The sequence below is a fragment of the Nyctibius grandis genome, chromosome 25 (assembly GCF_013368605.1).
Source record: "Nyctibius grandis isolate bNycGra1 chromosome 25, bNycGra1.pri, whole genome shotgun sequence".
NCBI lineage: Eukaryota > Metazoa > Chordata > Aves > Nyctibiiformes > Nyctibiidae > Nyctibius > Nyctibius grandis.
The window spans coordinates 5070790-5091075 of NC_090682.1; the positions used below are offsets into that span (position 1 = coordinate 5070790).

The 20286-nt window shown below is 45.0% G+C and overlaps 1 long non-coding RNA gene across 1 annotated transcript in view; it reads right to left on the bottom strand.

Moving 5' to 3' along the window:
- The window catches only part of LOC137673552 (uncharacterized), a 143821-nt gene extending 139805 nt beyond the window's left edge, over positions 1 to 4016 (bottom strand). The window contains exon 1 of the long non-coding RNA XR_011049756.1: positions 3964 to 4016. This is a non-coding gene — a long non-coding RNA (uncharacterized lncRNA). The remainder of the gene's footprint in view (positions 1 to 3963) is intronic.
- Between the last annotated feature and the right edge of the window lie 16270 nt (positions 4017 to 20286).

Here is a 20286-nt window from a genome sequence, read left to right on the forward strand (position 1 = left end):
TATACCACTTTAGGGAAAAAGGGAGGCCCACGCTCCTTAATTCATTATTTGAGAAACAGGAGAGAGAGAGGAGGTGAGCTCCCCCCATCCCCTTGGGATGGGCACAGAGAGAGCTTCAGGGATTAGACAAGAGGCTGGCTCTGCTTTCAACCAGTCAGTCTGTTCAGATCTCTCAGCCCAGACAGAAGCAGATCAATGTTGCCTTTTCTTCCTGCTGCTGTTTAAAGTGCACTCTGTTACCTGTCCAGCTACACTGCCACATTTATTACCTCTCCTCTGCTCCACCTAATCCTTTGTCACCTGTGCTCTTCCACTTCTTTGGAGTTAAGGAGCTATAAAATGGCATTTTTACCCAAACAGGAGGCTATTAGGGGATTAAACACAGCAGATGCTAAAGAGGCCGGTCACACTGCTCAGCAGATTTACCCGTGGAAGTGGAAATATTCGGAAAAATATGGATGTTAAAAAACCCCTTAGGCAAAGCACTTTCCCTACATTGGGAGAGATCTCTCCATTGGGCCATTTTGGCACCTGTGTGTCCTCTCCCCTTCTAAGTGTGAAACTCTGAGCATACAGAAAAAGCTCCTGCTCAAATAATAGACTCATTGCTTCTCAGAGACAAAAGTGCCACCAACTGAGCAGAGAAACAGCCTCACTTCTGACCAGGAATTGAGGGTGTGGGCTGGTTCACCTGAGCATGAGGCAAAGGGATGCCCTTTCTAAAATAGCATCAGGGTTTTCAAAGTCTTTACCTGTGATCCAGTGCCCTAGTGAAACCAGCTCCACTCTCTGGAGTCCTCTTAGGCCGAGGGAACCACACATCCATCATCATCTCAGTGCCACAGGATACCCAAGTGAGGACACAAATTCACACTCCCAGCCCAAGGCCACCAACATCATGACATACCCATGCAGCCAGTTCAACGTAAGATGCACATGGAATTGGCATCAGCCCAGTTTTCAACAAGAATACATTCACTGCAGTGCAAAGATTGAATTATTTTTGTTCAATTGTCAGCTTTTATCTAAGCTACAGAATGTTTTCTGCACATAACCCAACCTTCCAGTGTAGCCAGAGAAAACAGCTCATCAGGAATCACAGCAAAGCCCTTTGACAACACCACTAATAAAAAAATCTTCTCCATTACATGTAGCAATCAAGAGCAAGAGCAGATGGGTCCCTGCAGCACCTGCTTCTTCTGCTCAGTACTCTTGAATTCTTTCATTTCCATCCTCCCTGTCTTATCTCTCCCTCCCTCCCCTGCTCTCTCCCTGCCATCAGCACTGGCTGTTCTACAGCACACAGACTCCTGCGGCCAGTACCACAGCCTGCTAAATTAAGTGTGTGTAGACAAGATTTGTTGTTACAGCATTTGCATGGGATGCGCTAACCCACATTTTGGACAAAAAGCTGTGCTGCACCTTTGCTCCCAATGCAAGGGGCAGTCCCATTCAGAGGTTCCTGAAACTGAAGCCATTGAAACTTCCTGATTTTACTGAACCTCAGCAGTTACGGTTTTGCAAGTCCTGGACCACCTACTCCATACTTTATTCTTTACATTATGTTATTCCAAGAGCTTATAGTTGAGATCAGATTCAATAACCCAGGAGAAACAAAGCCTAGGAAAAGTCATTCCTCTGTCCTAGAGAGTGCACAAAGCTGAGCAGATGAGGCAACCGGCAAAGAAAGTGACTCATCTGAAAGAACTCTGTCCAGTGGAGAGTTATCTGCTAGGGTAATACTCTTCAGATTCTCATACTGTGGTTACAGTCTAACATCAACAGCTAAACACTCCTTCTGTACACCAGTGATCCTTGCATCCAACAACAAGCAGTTAAACGTCTCCCCACGCAAGGCCTCAGCAAGAAAGCCTACAAGGAAGAAAGAGCATCAGTTCTTCCTTACTTATTCAACTGCTACACCCTGAAGTGCTGGCCAATAACTGGGATGTAAAACCTTACAAATGCAAAGCCTATTTACAGACGTAAGCAGTATTTTTATTATCCAGAACTCAGCAGAGGCGTCACAGCAGGATCACGTACGGATCATACTGTTGAGCCACACAAAAAAAAAAAAATCACCTATGAGACAGGCACAGAAGAATAGAGGCATAGCAAGAACTGAAAGTCTGGTTAAATACTGTACCAAAAAGCAAGAAAAAAAGCTAAGCTGCTTCCCAACACTGGGCAACATGGTTCCTCGCATTACAGAGAACAGAACAGAGAAGAAATCGTGGAGAAAGCTGCCCAGTAAAAGAAGAAAATTTATTCTCCCCCTTTCTCTAAGCCTTTACAGAGTTGTGCAAGTTGATTTTATCTATTGCAAATCCTCCTTTCTGTTGTCAGCACTTGGAAAGTTAAAGTCCTTAATTCTCCTACACACACTATAGGCTAGGTTGGGTAATACCTGTTTTATCCTTCCTATAATGAATCCCATCTCCTCCTCCCTGGGCTGCCATGGCTATTGATTCCACCCTAACACCTTGGCTTGTTTCTGTCAGCTCAGACATTCACCTCTCATCTGGCCAGGCAGGTTTTTTTTATCTGTGATTTTCTTTCTTGTTACTTCTGGATTCGCTTAGTTTTGCCACATCCTGAAATGACATTGGGGTTTTGTATCAGCCCAGTATGTCTGTGGCTGTGTAACAGCCTGAGAGCACCTTAGAAGTTCCCTGGCTATGCCTGACCCCAGAGGATAAACCGTTGCGTTGACATCTGCAGGGCCCACCTCTAGCTCACACCGCAACAGCTCATGCTTTTAGGTTTAGAGGTCACAGCTCCTCTTCCAGCAACTGAACTGGAAGTTTAGGTAAAGAGCCCCTACCGTTAAACTCAGCACAGTGCTGATCACAACACCAAAACCAGACTGACTACTGCTCTGATTACCCCACGCACTTGTGCAGGATTTCAGTGGATAAATAGCAGCCATTGGAAGAAATGCTAGGTCAGTGATTATCATTAAATCCAGGCCCATGGAGCTTATGCAGACACATACCCACTCTGAGCTCTCTGCATTATGTCTGGACCCCTCCCCTGCATGGTTCTTTTGTGAACTATCTCAATCTCATCCATGACAGACCCCTGTTTTGGAGATAAAACCTCTCTTCAGCAGCCCAAGACTAAACAATAGAATCTATCAGACTTTCCGGATTCCGAAAATCTCCTCCAATGAACGTTTATCTGAATCTCCTCTCCCAGCATCTCAAACAGCAGCCTTCCTTTCACTGCCTCAGTTGTTTGTTTGCCTTTCAAAGGTTTAGCTGCAGAAGAGCTGAGCCCAAGTCTGATCTCAGTCATGTGGTGACGACTTGGTGACCTGATGCATCTGCTCAGATGCAGAACTGAAGCTGGCAATAAATTTCAGACATTGCCCTTGGGAGCACTAAGTTTACAGCTGAAGGAGGGAACAAACAGCAGCCATAAACATCACCCTGATGGCTAAAGGGAAAGAGCAGGATGGGAGCATTTCTTTGCAAGTGGTAAAGCCTCTCAGCAGAGATCCCATCAGAGGCTGGCATTCACTCCAGCTGCTTTCCCCACCAGCAGCTGTGGGCCCCAATACCTGAGCTCCCATGCACTGAGCCCTGACTGGCATCAGGTCACTAGAGGTGCGACTGGTGCTCATACAATCCCCTTTTGCATCAGCTGCTTGTTCAGCACCCAGCCAGGTATGCAAGCAGGTTTGTGCCCCCCCCCCCGGCCCCAGCGCCAAGGAGCTCCGTCCTGATCCTCCCTCCCAATTCAGAGCATGTCCCCAGCACACAAAAATGAAAGCAAGTCTTACAGTGCAGGCATTGAGCCCAGAGAGCTTATTCCCTGCACTGCTGTACACTGCAAATGCTCTCCAGCAAAATCACTTCCATCTCATTCAGCTGCATGTTTTACATGACCATCTGTTTGCAGTCAGAGGCACAGTCACACAGCAGAGACCCCTCTCCCCAGCTCTGAGCAGACAGCCCTCACCTCAGAGACCTTTGTGGGCTGGCTGAGGACAGGACATAACTGGTGGAACTGGCCAACTCCCTCACTCTGCCCTACACCACCAGCTCACCTTGCAGCTATTTATAGATGTGGTATTTAAAGTTTTAAGTCTCTAATAATACATCACTTATTTCTGTGCTGCAAGCGGATGCACACTTAACCCTGTCAGCTTCTGCCTTGTCCTCAAAACACATGGTGAGGAACACGGCCAGGTTAAGATGCAGAGGCAGATGCTGATCTGACTCACAGTGGGGCTAGTGGTACCACTTCAGAGGGGCCATAGTGTTCCTTTGTCAGTCAACTTGTGCAAAAAGCTGAGAATTGACAAGGGAGATGAGTGCCTCATGCTTCAGTTCCTACAGCCACTTCTGGAGTCATTTTACAGCACCCCCCTTCCTTCCCCCCCCCTTTTTTTTTAGTTGTAATATAAGGCTTAGAAGGTCAGCTCTTTTTTTGAAAGAACAAATTAGACTCATTATCTGTTAAAATGTCTGACTTGGAAAGAAAATGCAAATTTGCCACAGAAAAATAAAAACACTAATGAGATCCAAGAAATATTAACAAGTCTGGGAACTAGAGAAAGAATGTGGGAATGTTAATTAAAGATAACGGGCTCCAACACAGGAAGTGGGGACATTCCTGTACTACTCAGAGGGGAATAATGCTCATGGGTTGGATTTTCCCGAGGTTGCACACCTGGGGGAGGATTTGTCCAGTTCTTTGCCTACACTTATGTGCACATGTGGTGCTGATGTGCCAAAGTTGCTACGGGGCAGTTTCACACAGCAGGGCACAACAGAGGGCTTTGAAGGGAGACATGCTGATATTTGGGCCTGAACACAAAGGACAGAATGCACAACTATTCTATGTTATTCAGGACTGACCTATATCAGGCCTGCTTTACTTCCCTGAGGCATTTCACATGCCTAGAGGAGCAGACAGGTATCTGGGTCTGCCCACACCAGTAGGGAAACAGGCAGATTGACTGGAGCTGAGTGAGGAAGGAACAGGGAATTCCTTTCCTGAACCAGGTAGAAAAATTCCAGGCCCAGAAGGAATGTCCCATATTCTCCTAGCCCAAATTAATGCAGACATCCACTGGGATGCTGCTGAAACCCTCTGCTGTTGTCATTAGTACTGCCTCCAGCAACTTTCTCACAAGAGTTGCATCAGAGCTGGAGATGGGCTCTCTCTTCCCTATCTGCCTTTCATGCCCCCTCCCATCACCAGTAAATCTGAGTGGACTGCAGCATTAAACAAAAAAATGTTACCTTAAAACCTCCTATGATTAAAGGACAGGCAGTGTAATTCCATAGCTGTTTAAAGTGAAATCCAGAAAGGTTAAGTTTAATATCAGGGAGATGAGATTTCACCTCACTGGAGCTGTCAGTCAAACCTGGGCCAGGGAAGATCTTACAGGAAATGTTGATGGAAAACTGCTGGCAGAGGACCCCAGTAAGAAGGCACAGAAAGTGTTCTTTACCCAGGGATAGAAGATAGATGCATCTGCTCATTTCAGGTTGTTAGCTTGCACTGCCTTTGCTGACTGCTGTATGTAAGAAGTGCTTCACATTTTATAATAGTAGCTCTCCACTTGTTCATCCACCTCACATTGTGGCTCCCATATTCCCTCCAGCATCTCTGTCCTTCCTGAGCCAGTCCATTCTCTGTGGGAAATCGCTCTGCACACAGCTATTCAGAAAGTCTGAATACACTTGCCTTTGAATTCTGAATTGTTGCAGCTTCACTGCTGCTTCATCACTAACGCAACATGAACCTGCCCAAGTGAACAAAAAAAGAAATCCCAACAGGAGACATTGCTGTATCTGAAATTGTGCACCAATGAGAAAGAGAACAAAAAGAGAAAGCAATGCCTGTCCCCCAAAGACAACAGCTGGCTGAAGCTGCTGCTGCTGACTCTGTCTGTTAGAATCTATAACATGAGGAAGGGAGGGAAATCAGTGGATTGTGCAGAGGGTGCGATGGAGGCCAGCTTCATGCTGGAGCCCTAAATGATCTGACACTTCACTAACACAGAACACTGGGCAGTTGGCTGCTTGAGGAGAAACCAGCAGCTTCCATTAAAATTCCTTTTCAAGCTTCTGCCAACCTCTAACTCCAAACAAGCTGCTCCTTGGTAAAGTCTTTGAAGGATAGATTTGTCTTGGGCTTATTTTCAGACAGCTGAAAAAGCCCTTGAAACACCCTGTCCTCAGTACTGTGGGGGTACAGGGACATGAGAGCAGCTTTTTAAGAACTTGAGCTCCCTGCTTAGGAATCTGACAAAGGAAACCTTTAGTGTCCCTTGAGAAGAGAAAGGACAGGTTCAGGGAAGTCATCTGTCATCAGCTGCTAAGGAGTAACATTCATTTTCTCTACTAACAAATGACTGTAGGGCTAAAGCACTGCATGGGAACACCAGAGATCTGTGCTCTTGTCTCTACCACAAATTCCCTCTGTGGTCACTTCATTGTTCTGTCAAACAAGCAGAATAACCCTTCTTTTCTCACTCTTCACAGAAAATGTCCGTCTCTGCCCATGTGCAGGTGGCACCTGAAATTAAGAGGCTGCTGGAATCAAAGGGAGCACTACCTTCGGACCCCTAAGAGTGCAGTTGCTCAGCTGAGGGTCTTGAGCTGCTGTGCAGTGCTCAGCCCAGCACCCTGTGCCCCAGATAGGAGTGAAGTGTTGCTGTACCCCTCTAAGACATGAGTACATAGAACATGAGGCTGCCTACAAAGTGGGAGGCAACAGCACACTAGCTCAGCCCTTGCCCTCTATAGCCTATAAATCTACCCCTTAGCACAGACTCCCTCAGAACTTCACGAACAAGTTATTTTCCCAAAAGCTAATATTTCAAAGATCATCAGAACCAACTAATGCATTTGTATTTAGTTCAGAAGAAGCAGTGAAAGCCACAAATGTCCATGAGATATTGGGAAGCATTCAAGTCCTGACATTTTCAGGCTGGTTTAGACACACCCTCCATTTATTCCAGGCTACTCTGCCCAAAGCTAGTACCAGCAGCTCTGCCAGAAGGCTCAGAAAAGCCTTGCAGCGGGTGTATACAAAATAACCTTTCCCCAGGGAAATTTTCTTCCTGACCATGATTAATTAGAAGCTGCCTGATGCCCTGAAGCATGGAGATGAACACTACAGGAAGAAACTGAGGGTAGACAAAAGGCTGCACAGGAAAAGCAGCAGCTACCTGTCAACTGACAAGCTATGACTTGAACTGTAAGCCGGTCTGCAAGGGAATCTAAAGACATTTTAAAGTGCATTTTCCTGCCATAAAGCAAGATGCTTTCCTCCTTGGGAACCAAAGGGGGTCTCCTGGGCCAAATTTCATTTCCTCTATAATGAAAATTAATAGCAATGGCAAAGACTGAGGCAAGGAGAAATTGTAGCTTCCTCCCACTCCACATCTATGTACCTGCTTCTTATCTACCCTATTTATTGTCCATGCTGGTAATTCCCTACTTTTGGAAAGGAGAGTTCCAGGCACAGCCTTGGCTTTCTGGGGCTTGTTGTTTGCTAGGTGCTGCTATGAGTCTATTGTTTTTGAAAGAGGCTGTGGATCCACACTTAACCAAAGCCCCAAGTCCTGCAGCATGCCAGGCTTGCTGTGCAGTGGATGTCCACCTCTGGCTGCAGAATCCAAGCCCTGGTGACACAGAAAACCTGACAGCAAAGCAAACCACTACTGCCTGTTTTATCCCTCCCCCACCTCAATTTCCTCACATTGAATAAATCTACATCTGCATATGTTCAGTACTTTTGCTTCCTGCAGAATCTTCACAAATGCTAGGATTTCTGGGATGTTTCCAGGAGCAGGGCGGGGGGAACAAAACAAAGCAAAAGACAGAAACTGACAGAGTCCCCAGGAGATAATGGACTTTTTCCTTCCAAGATGCATGACTTTCATTTCCAAGGGGGGGAGGTTCTTTGCAGTACAACATTAATTTCCAATAGGTCTCTTTCCCAGGGTAACAACATCAGAAGCAGACTCTGAAGACAGAAAAACTAGAGAAAGACAACTTAAGGGCCGATTCTTACTCAGTCTTAATTTAATTTAATATTCATGAGTGATCCCAGCAGAGGAGCTAAAAATCTTCCACTCCTAAATCAAAATGCTTTATAAAAGCCTATTTAAGTTATTTGGTAGAAATAGAGCGACCTTCAGAACTGTAGTTTCTATGTGCCATGCCACATGCTAGTAATCTCCCAGTAATAACTCCCCCAGACCCACAAGCCCCATGGCTCTTCCTTGTACAGCCTACAGGCAAGAAATACTGCTGGGACAAAGTGTCCAGTGCAGTACAGTATCACATGAATGCTAATCCAAGCCCTGATAGTACTTGAAGAGAGTGTTTCAACATTTGTTGTCTGGGAAAGAGGTAGAATCAAGAGGCCTGATATACAGCTGCGTACCTGGCTGGCTCTCCTCGAAGTACCAGATGCTGCATGCTGGTTGCAGGAGAGAGGGAAGGGTCATCTTTGTCTGGAATGCTGAGTCATAACTAGGTGTGCTTCTGCAGTGAGTCACATTTCCAGCAAAGGGCAAGCTGACCTAACTGATGGCGACTTTCACATTCCAAGTCATCTCATCTTGCTGGAAACGACAGCAGAAGGAAATCTGCAAGTCTACACACTAGAAGCAATTCTTGGGACAGCAGGGGCTGGATCTGCTCATTCAGCAGTGTAATAACCCATTCTGTATATGATTCTAGGGAACAAGGTCAATTAAGCACTTGGGAAACAATTCTGCAATTTCACTGAAGATAGTACAATCTGTTCCAGCCAAAGAATCTCTTCTGCTGCAGTGAATTCAGTGCTGCTGGTAGAGGCTGGATTGAAAATGGCTATCCTCCAAACACAGGGAGGAAGGCTGTCACCTCTGTTTGGCTGATATGCATGCCTCCACAGTCTTTTAACAAAGATAAGTGCCAGTCCCTCCTCCAGAGCTCCCAACTCTGCAGGTGCTGCTCTGCTCTTTGAATCCAGACTGGCCCACGTGGTGGACTAACCAGAGAAGGGCTTGCTCCTAGAAAGATGCTGGTTTTATAGATGGTAAGTAAAAAAGAAAACAGACTCCAAGATCCTTGTGCATTTCTATTAATTAAAGATCCAAAGGTAATTTGTCAAGAGATTAACTTTGATGCTGCAGCCAGCTCCTAGAATGGGTAATTGCATTCTGTTCCCGTAGTCACACTTCACTTCCCTGACTCCCTTTCGCTACCCAAGTATAACAGACTCGAACAAGTGTATTCTGGATGCCAGGATGCATTACTATGCTTTATCCAACAGAAGATAAATTAAGACACAAAGATCCGGTGAAGAGTTTATGCAGATCCAAGAGTCAGACCTAGGGCATCCTACACTTCCAAGGCAGCTGTAGTTTTTGGGTGAGAGGCAGCAAACAATCATACAGACCCTACAAAATAGTTGTGCTTCCTATTGCTTCCAAGGGCATTTCAGGTTGGGGATGTATTCCCTTGAACTGCAGCCAGTGTCCCACCGAGACTGCACACAGCCATTTTGCTTCATGGGAAAACACTCCATCTCCTTTTCACCTTTTTCTGTGTCTCAGGCCATTAATTCCTAACCACAGCTGGTCACTTCCCTTTCAGTAAGTCTCCCCTGCCCCACAGGACCTACTCAATGCTGCTGGCTCTTCCCACTGTCCCTCTGCAGCCAGGATCAGGTTCCCGCTCGGTCACCCAGATTTCTACGCCTATGGGGCTGCTGCCTCTCATCCAGCCATGACAGGTCCCCCCCAGCACCAGGCATTATAAGGGTTAAGCTAATCAATACCAGAGGAACACATTACAGGGACTGGTTTGCAGCCATCAATCAGTACCATTTACATGAGAACTGTCAGGCTGCAAATAGAAAAAGAGGTGATGTGAAACAATCCTGTCTGAAGGTTTTTAGCACTCTTTACAAATTGCTGTGGTGAATAACTTGTTGCCTGTATTTATCCCTTTTCAAATTGTCTCTTAGCTACAGTCATCCATCTTCATTCCTCTCCGCTTGCTCCAGACACTCTCAGCTGCTACCTCATTATTTTACATTTGTACATCGCTACTTGGCTGCGCCTTGCTCAGATCCATACAGAGCCGTCTCAGGAGTACAGCTTCATCCCTAGGGCAATGCCACTGGCTTCACTATGAATCCAGCATGGCCTTTCACACATTTCCCCACATCTCTCTCATTGAGACAGCATGTTTGCAAGAGATCAAAGCATTGGCACCAGGACACCTGGGTCCCAGCCAGGACAGTGCTACTAACAGCCTTGGAAAGCAAAGCACCTGCTCTGTAAAGAAGGTGGTTTTACAGGGCATGTGGTGGGGCTTCACTGAAACACTTTTACAATAATGGGCTTGAAAGATGTTTGAGTCAGGTCAAATCTTAGCAAGCCTGAGTTTGCCCCTGCACAAGAGCCAGCTCAGCGTGCCACAACAGTGACAATTCCTGTGCTTGAAGCCCAGATGTCCTTCACTTTCTGATTGCCAGCAGTACAAGGCAAGTTATAGTTATCCTAACAGTCCTTCTCAGAGACAGGAGTGGCATACACAGTCCCTTTTAGAAGGAAATTGCAAATCAGAGATGTCACTGAGAAAGACACCACACTTAGACAAGCTTCAGCACTACTGTGCTCCAACGCACTCTGGCAAAGCACCAGACGTGCTGCTAGTAGAAGTCTACCCTTCTTCAGCAGACTGGCTTACACCAACTCAGATGTTTCTGTTCCAGTTCTCACTCTTCCCTATTCAAGCAGTGCATCTTCTTCCATCCTTAAAGCCTTTCCACCCAGCCACAGGCAAACACCTTCACCTGCTCTTCAGTGCAGTCACTCTCACATCCCATCATGCCTCCAGCTGTCCTGCTCATTTTAAAAACCTCATCTTCAAAATTAAACATACTGGTTTTCCCATGCTTCAGATTTTCTCCTTCATTTGCCGGTCTCACGACTGAATGCCCTAAATGTATTCACTGGCCAATGCCTCAAAACCACTGCTTCCTCTAATTTGTACTCTGTACTGCTATGTTTTTATTTGCCTCTGGAAAGTGTTCAGAGGATACTGTTTGTGTGAAAGATGCTACACAAAATAAACTTGTATTGTGCTATAAATCTCAGCCAAAGTACAACTAAGATAGGTACAAAATTATAGGCTACAAGTAGGTGGTTTGAAAGTGCATGCTTATGTAGGAGGGAAGAATGATTCCCTTCATAACAACCATCACTGGGGAAAACTGTAGCTTGTATTATTCAAGTGGTCAGGCTATAGAGGGCTTGTCTCTTCAAATCCATAACTCGAGGTCAGGTTTTGTTAAAAGAACATTGACAAGATCAAGCCCCCAAAGCCCTGGAGACTGTATATCCGTCTCTGGAGATGACCCGGCCTCGTAAGGGTAGAGAAAACAGCAGAGAGAAATGCCTAGGTCAAGGGCAGCATGCGAGTCAATGGCAGGAGTGGGACAGACACATGGACTTGGAAATTTCTGTACCATGCCATCTAGAGAAAGAAAAAAAGGGAGAATTTGGAGCAGGTCCAAAGGTTTAAGTGGGAGGAAGGCAACCACACAGAAGCAGAGCAATGTTTTGCAGGGGGGACAGCTCTGGGGGAAAGGAGCTATCTTTCTCAAAGGCAAGAGGAGAAAGGAACACTGAAACAACCTGAAGGGCTTTGTTGTGCGTTTCCCAGCAAAGGGATGTGTCAAGGCTCCATCTCACAGCCTCCTGAGCCAGTCAGTGGGTCTCCCCTGCAGCACCTCCCATGAGGTCACACCTCACTTCGAGCCCCCCTCTCAGCTTACTGAATAATCACAGGGGCTCAGCCTTCCTCGCTCCTCTCCTGTTCAGCTTTATAGAGAAGCAGAATCCAGTTAGATATCATCCTAGTGGGGAGCATTCCTCAGTTTCACCTCAGACTTATTCTCATTTCTTCTCCCTGAGACAATCTTGACTTCCCAAATAAAGTGACAAGGAGGTGAATGCCTGAGCCTGGTACCCAAGAGTGGCCCCATGATCTGTGTGCTGCCACTGGGCCAAATTTATTCAGCACCAATGCTACCAGCCCACCAACTGCCAACCTTACAGGCTCTCCTCTCCAGATCAGGGCCTGCCTCTTGCATTAGGTAACATCTCTCCACCCAGAATATTCCCCAAGCTGAAAAGCTGTTCGTATAATAGATGAATGCTCCAGCTGGACACTTTTATTTTTATTATGTTTAATTCACTTTATCCATTGCTAATTTGCCTTTATGCTGTGTGCCTGTCAGGAATCCATGTCTCAGCAATTCACTGAGCAGAGCAGCCTAAGCATATATCAGGCTTCATAAATCGCACTCCAGCGGCTGGGGCTTGCTGGCAGAGCTGCCAAGCAGCACTGATCTCCTGTGATCTGCCTCTAGAGGCACAGTCCTCTGGGGTCACACAGGGTAACTGTCTTCTAGCTGGGCTTCCCTGTTTGCTCCCCACTGCCTCCCCCTGCAAGTCTTTCTCCCTCATGCCCTCCCTTTCTGGCATAATAACTATTATATAGTAGCTACAACAGACCCCTGGCAAAAAAAATCTGAAAACCTTATTTGTGCTAAGTGCTGGGGAAGGATTTGCTCCGAGAGCCTCCAAAGATAGATGGCAAGAGGGGAGGGTAAAGAGAGGTTGTGACCTGCTGCTTCACGAAAGGAGAGAGACGCACAGAGGATGAAAGGACTTGCCCGTTGGCACTCAGGGAGTTTACAGTCGAGTCAGCTGCCAGCTGATTCCCCAGGCTCAGGGTTGATGCCTATGACAAGCCTTCTTTACAGCAGGGGAAGCAGGAGCAGTGGCATTACATATGCCTGCAGAGGCAGGCTGGCAGCTCCGCACCCAACCTTCCCACCGAGCTTACACAGAAGGGCACAGTAAGAGCTTCCCAACAGCAGCCAGAGATAGACAGAGCTCATCTGCCATCCCGATGCCTAGGACTGCCACTGCAAGGATTGCTGTTCACCTCACTGCTCATTTAAAGTCTGAATTCCCCCCAAACGGAAGATAAAATAGGAAGGAAGCAAAGAGCACTAGAATTTGAGCTCTGTGCAAAGTATTTTTTTAATATGCTAGCCAAAACTGAAGCATCTAAAAAATGTTCTTTTCATGCCTATGGAAAATAAACATATTGTTTCTCATGGAAATAATCCTCTCCCCCTCATGTTTTGACCCCTGTATGTATAATCATATCATTTTGGGGTTGAGCAAAATGTTTATCTTTCTGCTGAAAACTATTAGTCCAATGTGGCATGAGCTCATGAATAGTTCCAGTCAACACAAATTGTTATTTTCCAGCAGAGGAAAATATTCAGCCTCCCCCACTCATTAAATCAGTTCTTATTATGAGAGTAGAAGACTAAAAGATGCCCTCAGAGATGGCAGAATGAGTGTTACTCTCAGTACAGAAAGAGAACAGACAGGGAAAAAAAGGCAAAAAGTCTTCCTGAATATGGAGCCAAAGGAGATGTTTGGGGTCGATTTAGCTTCATAACAACTCAAGGGGGAGTTATTTATGCCCTTTTCTGAGGGCCATATGTGTAAAACAATGATTGCCCTTCCTGGCCACATTATTCCTGTTTCCTCCAGCATTCTGTGAAGGAGTCCTCTCCGTCTCTGTAAATGCCAGGACAGGAAGAACATTTGACCAAGTTGAGAGCTTGGTTTTGATCTTATCTAGAAATTCTGCGCTGGGCCATCATTTGAATCAGGTTGGGATTTTGGGGGGTTTTCAGATTCTTCCTGTCTTCCCATAATTACATTCCTTTTAATAAGTTTTCCCTTGACATAAAGCAAGGATTCTGTCTCACTGTTTCTGCTAAAAAGGAAACTCCAATTAAATAAAGAGGAAAAAACTCAACAAGGACATCAAAATACGTAGGTTATTAAAATTTAGACATTAGATAAGCAGTCACTATGTGCTGCTGATTTATTTTGTGTTTCCCAAATCAATTTCCAAATGATCATAAACATGAACTCACATCTGGCATTAATAGTTTTATAGATCCACATCAGACATTTGGAAAAAAGTCTGCCAACGTCTGTTATCCCAAAGCATTCACAACAACAGAACACAAAGTTGAATACTGAACCATCAGAGAACACAAATCTAACCACGTAGGTGGATTTTTTCCACACTGACATATAAACAAAGCTTACAATTAAAATTTAATATTTTCTTTCCTTTTAAGCTAATCATGAATGAGCTTTTAGATCGCTGAGCCTTTCTGCATTTATTAGAACCCTTAGCCAGGTGGTTGTAAAGCCTGACTGACTTTCCAAATCTTTTGCCTTCAGAGAGCAGAAGACAGGATGGGTTGTCCCCAGCTTTATTAATTATTTATTGTTGTCATCCATATTGAAGCAGCACATTCAGGCCCCAGCTGGCATCAGTCACTCTGTGCTCAGCTTTGCGCACAGATACGACAAGCCAGACTGCTCCTCGGGGCATGGGTCCTGCCCCCAGCAGCAATGGGGAAAGGGGGCACAGAGCCTGGAGAGGGCAGCACAAAATGCTCCTGATCTCACAGCCCAATGGTAGCAGAGGTAAGAGCATGGGAGTACCCTGGCTTTGCCGGCCTTTCATAAAATCTGTATTTTGTGGTCAGGGAAACTGCAACTTGGCTGGGCTCCAGCCAGACACAAGCCATAGAACATCCATGAAGTGTGTAGCCATAAAATACAGACCCATCTCCCCCAAACCCAGACACAGCAGCTGGTGGGAGGCAGAAGAGGAGAAATACTGCACATGTGGATGTCCCTTTAGGTATGTTTTTTGGGGAAATACACTACAACAGAATACCTGGAGCAGGTTTGGAGAGTCACACTCTGTTTCTCTGTCCATTGTGGAGCTGGAGCACAACCGAACTGCAACCCTTCCCCTGCCCTTACTAAGTAAGCTCTTCCCTCCCTGTAAACATGGGACATGCTGGGTACACAAGATGGCGCAGTGGAAGGTAAAGGTCTTCTGACAGAGAAAATGCGACTTCTGCAGAATCTCACTAGAAAATAAATTATTTCAGGACAACCAGCAATCTTTTACCTCTGAGGAAAGGAATTACTGAATTGTATTTTTAAAACTGGAATATTTTTAGCTATATGTAAGAAAAAAATACAGTATACTGGTGGTTGCACAGGGAGAAAAAAGTTACTTCCTTGTTCCTTAGCAGCTTATAAACTGGCAGTTAGCAAATCAGTATGCAAATGTGATCAAACTTGACAGGCAGAGCTACAATGCAGTAATAACACCAATGTAAAAATACAAGAAGCAAGAAGAACAATAATATTTACAGAAAGCAGAAACAGCAGATAAATATTTTTATATAGAGTATAAACTGTATAGATTTTAAGTGTTTTTAGTGTTACTCTCAATGTAATTATTTGCATTGAGCAGAATATAATGGGTCTTGGAAAAAGGCATTATGCAAACAATAAATATGCTACCCACTACAAAAAGGTTAAATATGGAAGTTGTAAGACAACAGACTGTCAGACCAAAGTGTGTTGAGTCAATGAGATAGTATTGCTCAGTGCACTCACGGGCAGTTTTAGCTCACCCTTTAGCAAAAATGTGTATATATCAACACTTTATGATATTATGGTCACTTCCCAAAGCACTAAATCAAGGTTTGGGTGTTGTTATCCCCAGCACATTGCTAACGCAGCAAAGAGCTCATCTCAAGCCAAATGGCGTAAGGAGACAGATGGGCAGAGGGGGAAGATTCTGCAGAAAAGCAAATCAAGAAGGAACAGTTTGGTGCTCACCTACAGACTGCAAAGCTTGTGGTTTGGTTTATTGTCTTTTTAAAGTGTTGACCTTAGAAGTAAGAAAGGGAGAGGAAAGAAGGGAACTAGCAAAGTCTCCTGGCTAGCATGACACCTCATGAACACAGGGATGCCCAAATACAAGAGGTTTACTGCCACAGGACTCTTTGGGGCAAGACAAATTGTGCCCTGTCATCACCTAAGCAGTCTTGAAAAAGTCTCACTCTGCACTTGAGGGAAAAAGCTGCTGAAAACAGGGTCATTTGATTAGCTGCCTTAGTACTTCCACTGAGGTCCTCAAAAAATTCAGTCCTAGAGAAGAATGAAGCTAGAATAGGCAGTGAAATATCACAGCAACATGCTTCCCTTAGTAACTATTACAACAGCAAAAAAAACATTGCCTGAGTAACTGGATCATCAAATTCACATTCAGACAGCACAACAGGCTCATCTTGAGAAAATACTCCTTTCCTTTAGGTAGTTTTTGTTGTTGTTTTGTTTTTTTAAGAGCAGGAGAAAATTTGATGGAAAGTAAGTCTTGATACTAAAATATTTTGATTTCCTCTATTTGCTGTTGAAGTAGAAGAGGATTTAGTTCAGCATTTTTTTACAAGGCCATGACCAAACAGGCACAATTGGCATTTTATGTTTCTATAGGCAACATGTCACAAAAGCTTTGCTGCTGATTCAGTAATGTTATCTGTGAGCACGCTAATAAAAGCATGAGCATGTATGCACACACAGAGGCACCTAAAAACAGTACAGCAAAGCAATTCTCTGGGAGTAGTAATACAAGTCAGAGTCAATCTCCTTTCACCTTATGCCTCATTAGAAGAGACGTTTTCCTGTGCCTGAACTAGAATTTGATATTAGCTTTCAATTACCTAGTGTACATTTTAAACACTCCCCCAATTACCTTTGCCACCTCTCTCCCATTACAGTCCCACAATCGATACATGGGCTATAGTCCTTTCCCCAGCTCCAGTGCAATATAAAAAGCAATCTAGGCAATAACACCAGCCGGCCTATAATCCTAGGGAAAGGGGACATGTTTTCTTACCCTCTAATATAATGTCACCCCCTTCCCAAGCAGAGCTTTTTTTGGTTGCTGGATTTTACTTCAGCTCACTAATGATTATTATCTCCTCTAGCAATAAATAGAAAGACTCCGGCTTGATTCTGCAAGGATATTTATTACCCAGGGTGCCCTTTGATCCTGTTTAGTCTAAATTGAGCCTGGCACACAGCTCCAGGTTGCTAATGTATTTCCACCATAAACTATATTTGCAGACAGATGGAAGTTACATGATTGCCTCCTTTCGCTGCTATTAGTGAAGCAGTCAGCTCCTTACTTTTACTTACAATTTAATTACGAGGCATATGGAAATGTCGAGAGCACTGAAGCCAAGGCCCTTGCACAGATTTCAGTGCTCATTCTTTTGCCTTCAAGCCACCCCTCTCTCTCCTTTTCAAAGACTCAACTCCTAAAACAGAGCCTCTCCAACAGCATTCAGAAATGAAGATATCCCTTTGGGAGCCATGCTGGGGTGAGCTGCTGCCTTAGGGAAGCTGCTCATAGTTTGTGTGAATTCAGCATGATGGAAGAAGCAGATAGCAAAACATCTCCTGCATTTCTACTACTACAGGGCAAGGAACAGAGGCTTTTCTGGTGACAGCAGATCCCCATCCCAAGCTAGTGATCCCCATCCCTAGATAGTGATGCTAGATCACTAGCACTGCCTTGCTAAGACAAGCAGCTCAGACAGACATGCCCCAGCTGTCATTAGACTAGTTAGCCTGGGCAAAGATCTCAGCATAGCTGGAGGTACTTACACCTCATCAGCTAATCACCTGAGCATTTACTCAACAACAGCTCTCTGAAATGTCAGAGACCTAGTAAAAATTGAGATGCTTCAACTCCTGCCTGTTTTTAAATATCAAGATGCCATTAGCTGTGCTCATTGCCCTCTAGGAAGTAAATGGGAGGAACAGCAGCAATTCCTGGGCTCTTTGCATCTGTCTTCATCTCCCTCCTCTCTCCAGGTGCCCACGGGAGAAAGACACTGCTCTCCAGGGCCCCCACTCTACAGCAGGCAGGCACAGGCTTCAAGGTACACTGGACCAGGAGGGGCTGGAGGAGGGATGCTTCTAGCCATTATATTTCTCTGTGTGCTTTTCATCCCAAAGCAAGCTGCACATTAGCTATCGCCAAGATACAAATAGCTTCTGGCTTGTTTAGGTGCTCCCAGTGCACTGAAAAGGTGAGTCTCAGACCTCCTTTCCTGGTAGCAACAGCACCTTCCAGTGATCTTACTGAAAAGTCCCAGATGAGAATGACACAGCCCCAGTCTGAGGGCTCAGTGTACAGCTCTGACAGACAGCAGTAGTCCTTGCTAAAGGGAGCCCATTAAAATCAGCTGCACTGCAGCTCAGCCCTTCCTGCTGTCTCATTATCTGAAGTTTCCTTGTTTTATTTTACTGTTTTCACATTGAATCCACAATGAAGCAAACTTGAGAGTGGAAACAAACTTAAGAGAATGGAGGAGCAGGAAGAGAAGGATGGAAACATGACATTCATTTCCCCCCCCAAAAGATGCCTGACAATTTCTGTTGCTGAGTGACAGTTCATATTCAGGGGGATAATTGAATCCCTGTCAATTAGACAGAAAAATCAGATCAAACCTACAGTAAGATCCCTGTAGAAATATAAAAAAATAAGAGGAACAGACAATGAAAGCAAATAAATTGTACTGAGTGGTCTAAAGCACTCTTGGCCAGACCTGTTCTGAGACAGGGTTGTATCCTACTGTGTGAGAGCACAGACTTGATGCCTTTGGATAGCAATGGGAACATAGCCATCAGTTTCCTCTGGCTTGGAGTGGTCCCATAAACATCACACACAGGGCCCTGTAGAAAGTATATTACACATGAAAGAAGTTTCATCTTTAGCACATCAAGAGAAGTACCTAAATACCTGGTGACATATATTATGCAACATCTGGATGGAAAGGGTGCTGTCATTTCACTATTTGCTCAGGACATGAAAAAATTGACAGCTGCTGCCATGCCCCCTTTCACCCCTTCTCTCAAAGGCTGAAAATCAGCAACCTGGTGCTCCACGTGCCTACTGGTGAACTGGGAAATTCCTCCCTATAATCTTACTGTGAAATTCAAAAGCAAAACTGCTGTTGTCTTTGACAGAAACACAGACAGGACTTCTGTGTTCCCAACAGCCATCATGTCTGTGTATCCTATTCTAAACACCGATCACAGCACGCTGGGTTCTCGATTGCCAGTCACCACTAATTTTTCCCCACTTCTGGATTTTTGTCTCCTCTCCTTGCTTTCCCCCCCTCCCCCCAACTTTTTCTCTCCTTCAGAAAAATCTCTCCCCCCCTAGCTGGCGCACTTTCTCCTTTGCTTTCCTTCCCCTCCAATGGAAGCCTACACTTCTCTTTTCCGTTTCTCAATTTCCATTCTCTGTTTCACTGAGTTCAATTCAATTTAAACCAAATTGCTTTATTGGTGCCACTGAAAGATAAGGATCACAAAAGCCATTATAAACGTGTACAATACACATTATGTAAAAAATATTTAAGGAAGGAATACTCCAGCAAATGGAATCAATATATTCCACATAAAGCATTACCAGGAATGGAAAAAAAAGGAGTGAAGTCAAACTCTTGTTAAGTGCACCGCAAGCCTACTCAAAATTCAGAGCTGATAACATGTTAGCACATAATCAGCAGCATTCCAGTTCCTGCTGCTGTGCTCGCCCTGGCTCCTGTGCCCTGGCTCTAGCAGCAGCCTTTCACAAATCAATGATCTCTTGCTATTTCAAGGATTCTGGGCTGAGAACTAGAGCTGTTTCCTTTGGATCTCTTCTTACTGCACTGCTGCCGATAAAACTATAGATCTCCATCTCTGTCACTTCTAAATCACATTTCAGAGACGCAGCAGGCAGGCACTGAGGGGGGGGAGAAGGCATTTACATAGTAATTTTTAGACCCAAAGAGGGAATAAGTCTATGGCCATTTTTAGAAGGCAGTCTTGTATCAGATCTGCCTCCAAACACGCTGCCTTGTTTGTCTTTGAGCCTTCTCTATAAATAATTATTAGACGCCTAGGGACATTGGCAGCAAGGAAGACTCACACCCAGAAAAGCAAGCAGATCCCTAATTACAGTCCAGGAACTGTGCAGTTCCACCCTTCCTAAAGCAGTCATGAGTATCTCCCTCCTCAAACTCATTTTAGCAAAACCTTTCTGTTTACCTTATCATCACACAGCCAGCTAGCAAACCTTTGCCTGGTGCACACTTCAGAGAGCCACCTCGAAGCAACCAGTATGTATGAAATGTGGCACCGCTCAGCAAAAGCAAAGCTCAGAACCTGGTCCCCAGTGACCAAGGATGAGGCTTCAAAAGCTAAACGCATCTGAAGTCAGTGTAAATGGAGAGAGATTTTCCAGAAGCTCCAAGTAATCTGGAGGCCAGATGAGTTAACGCAGG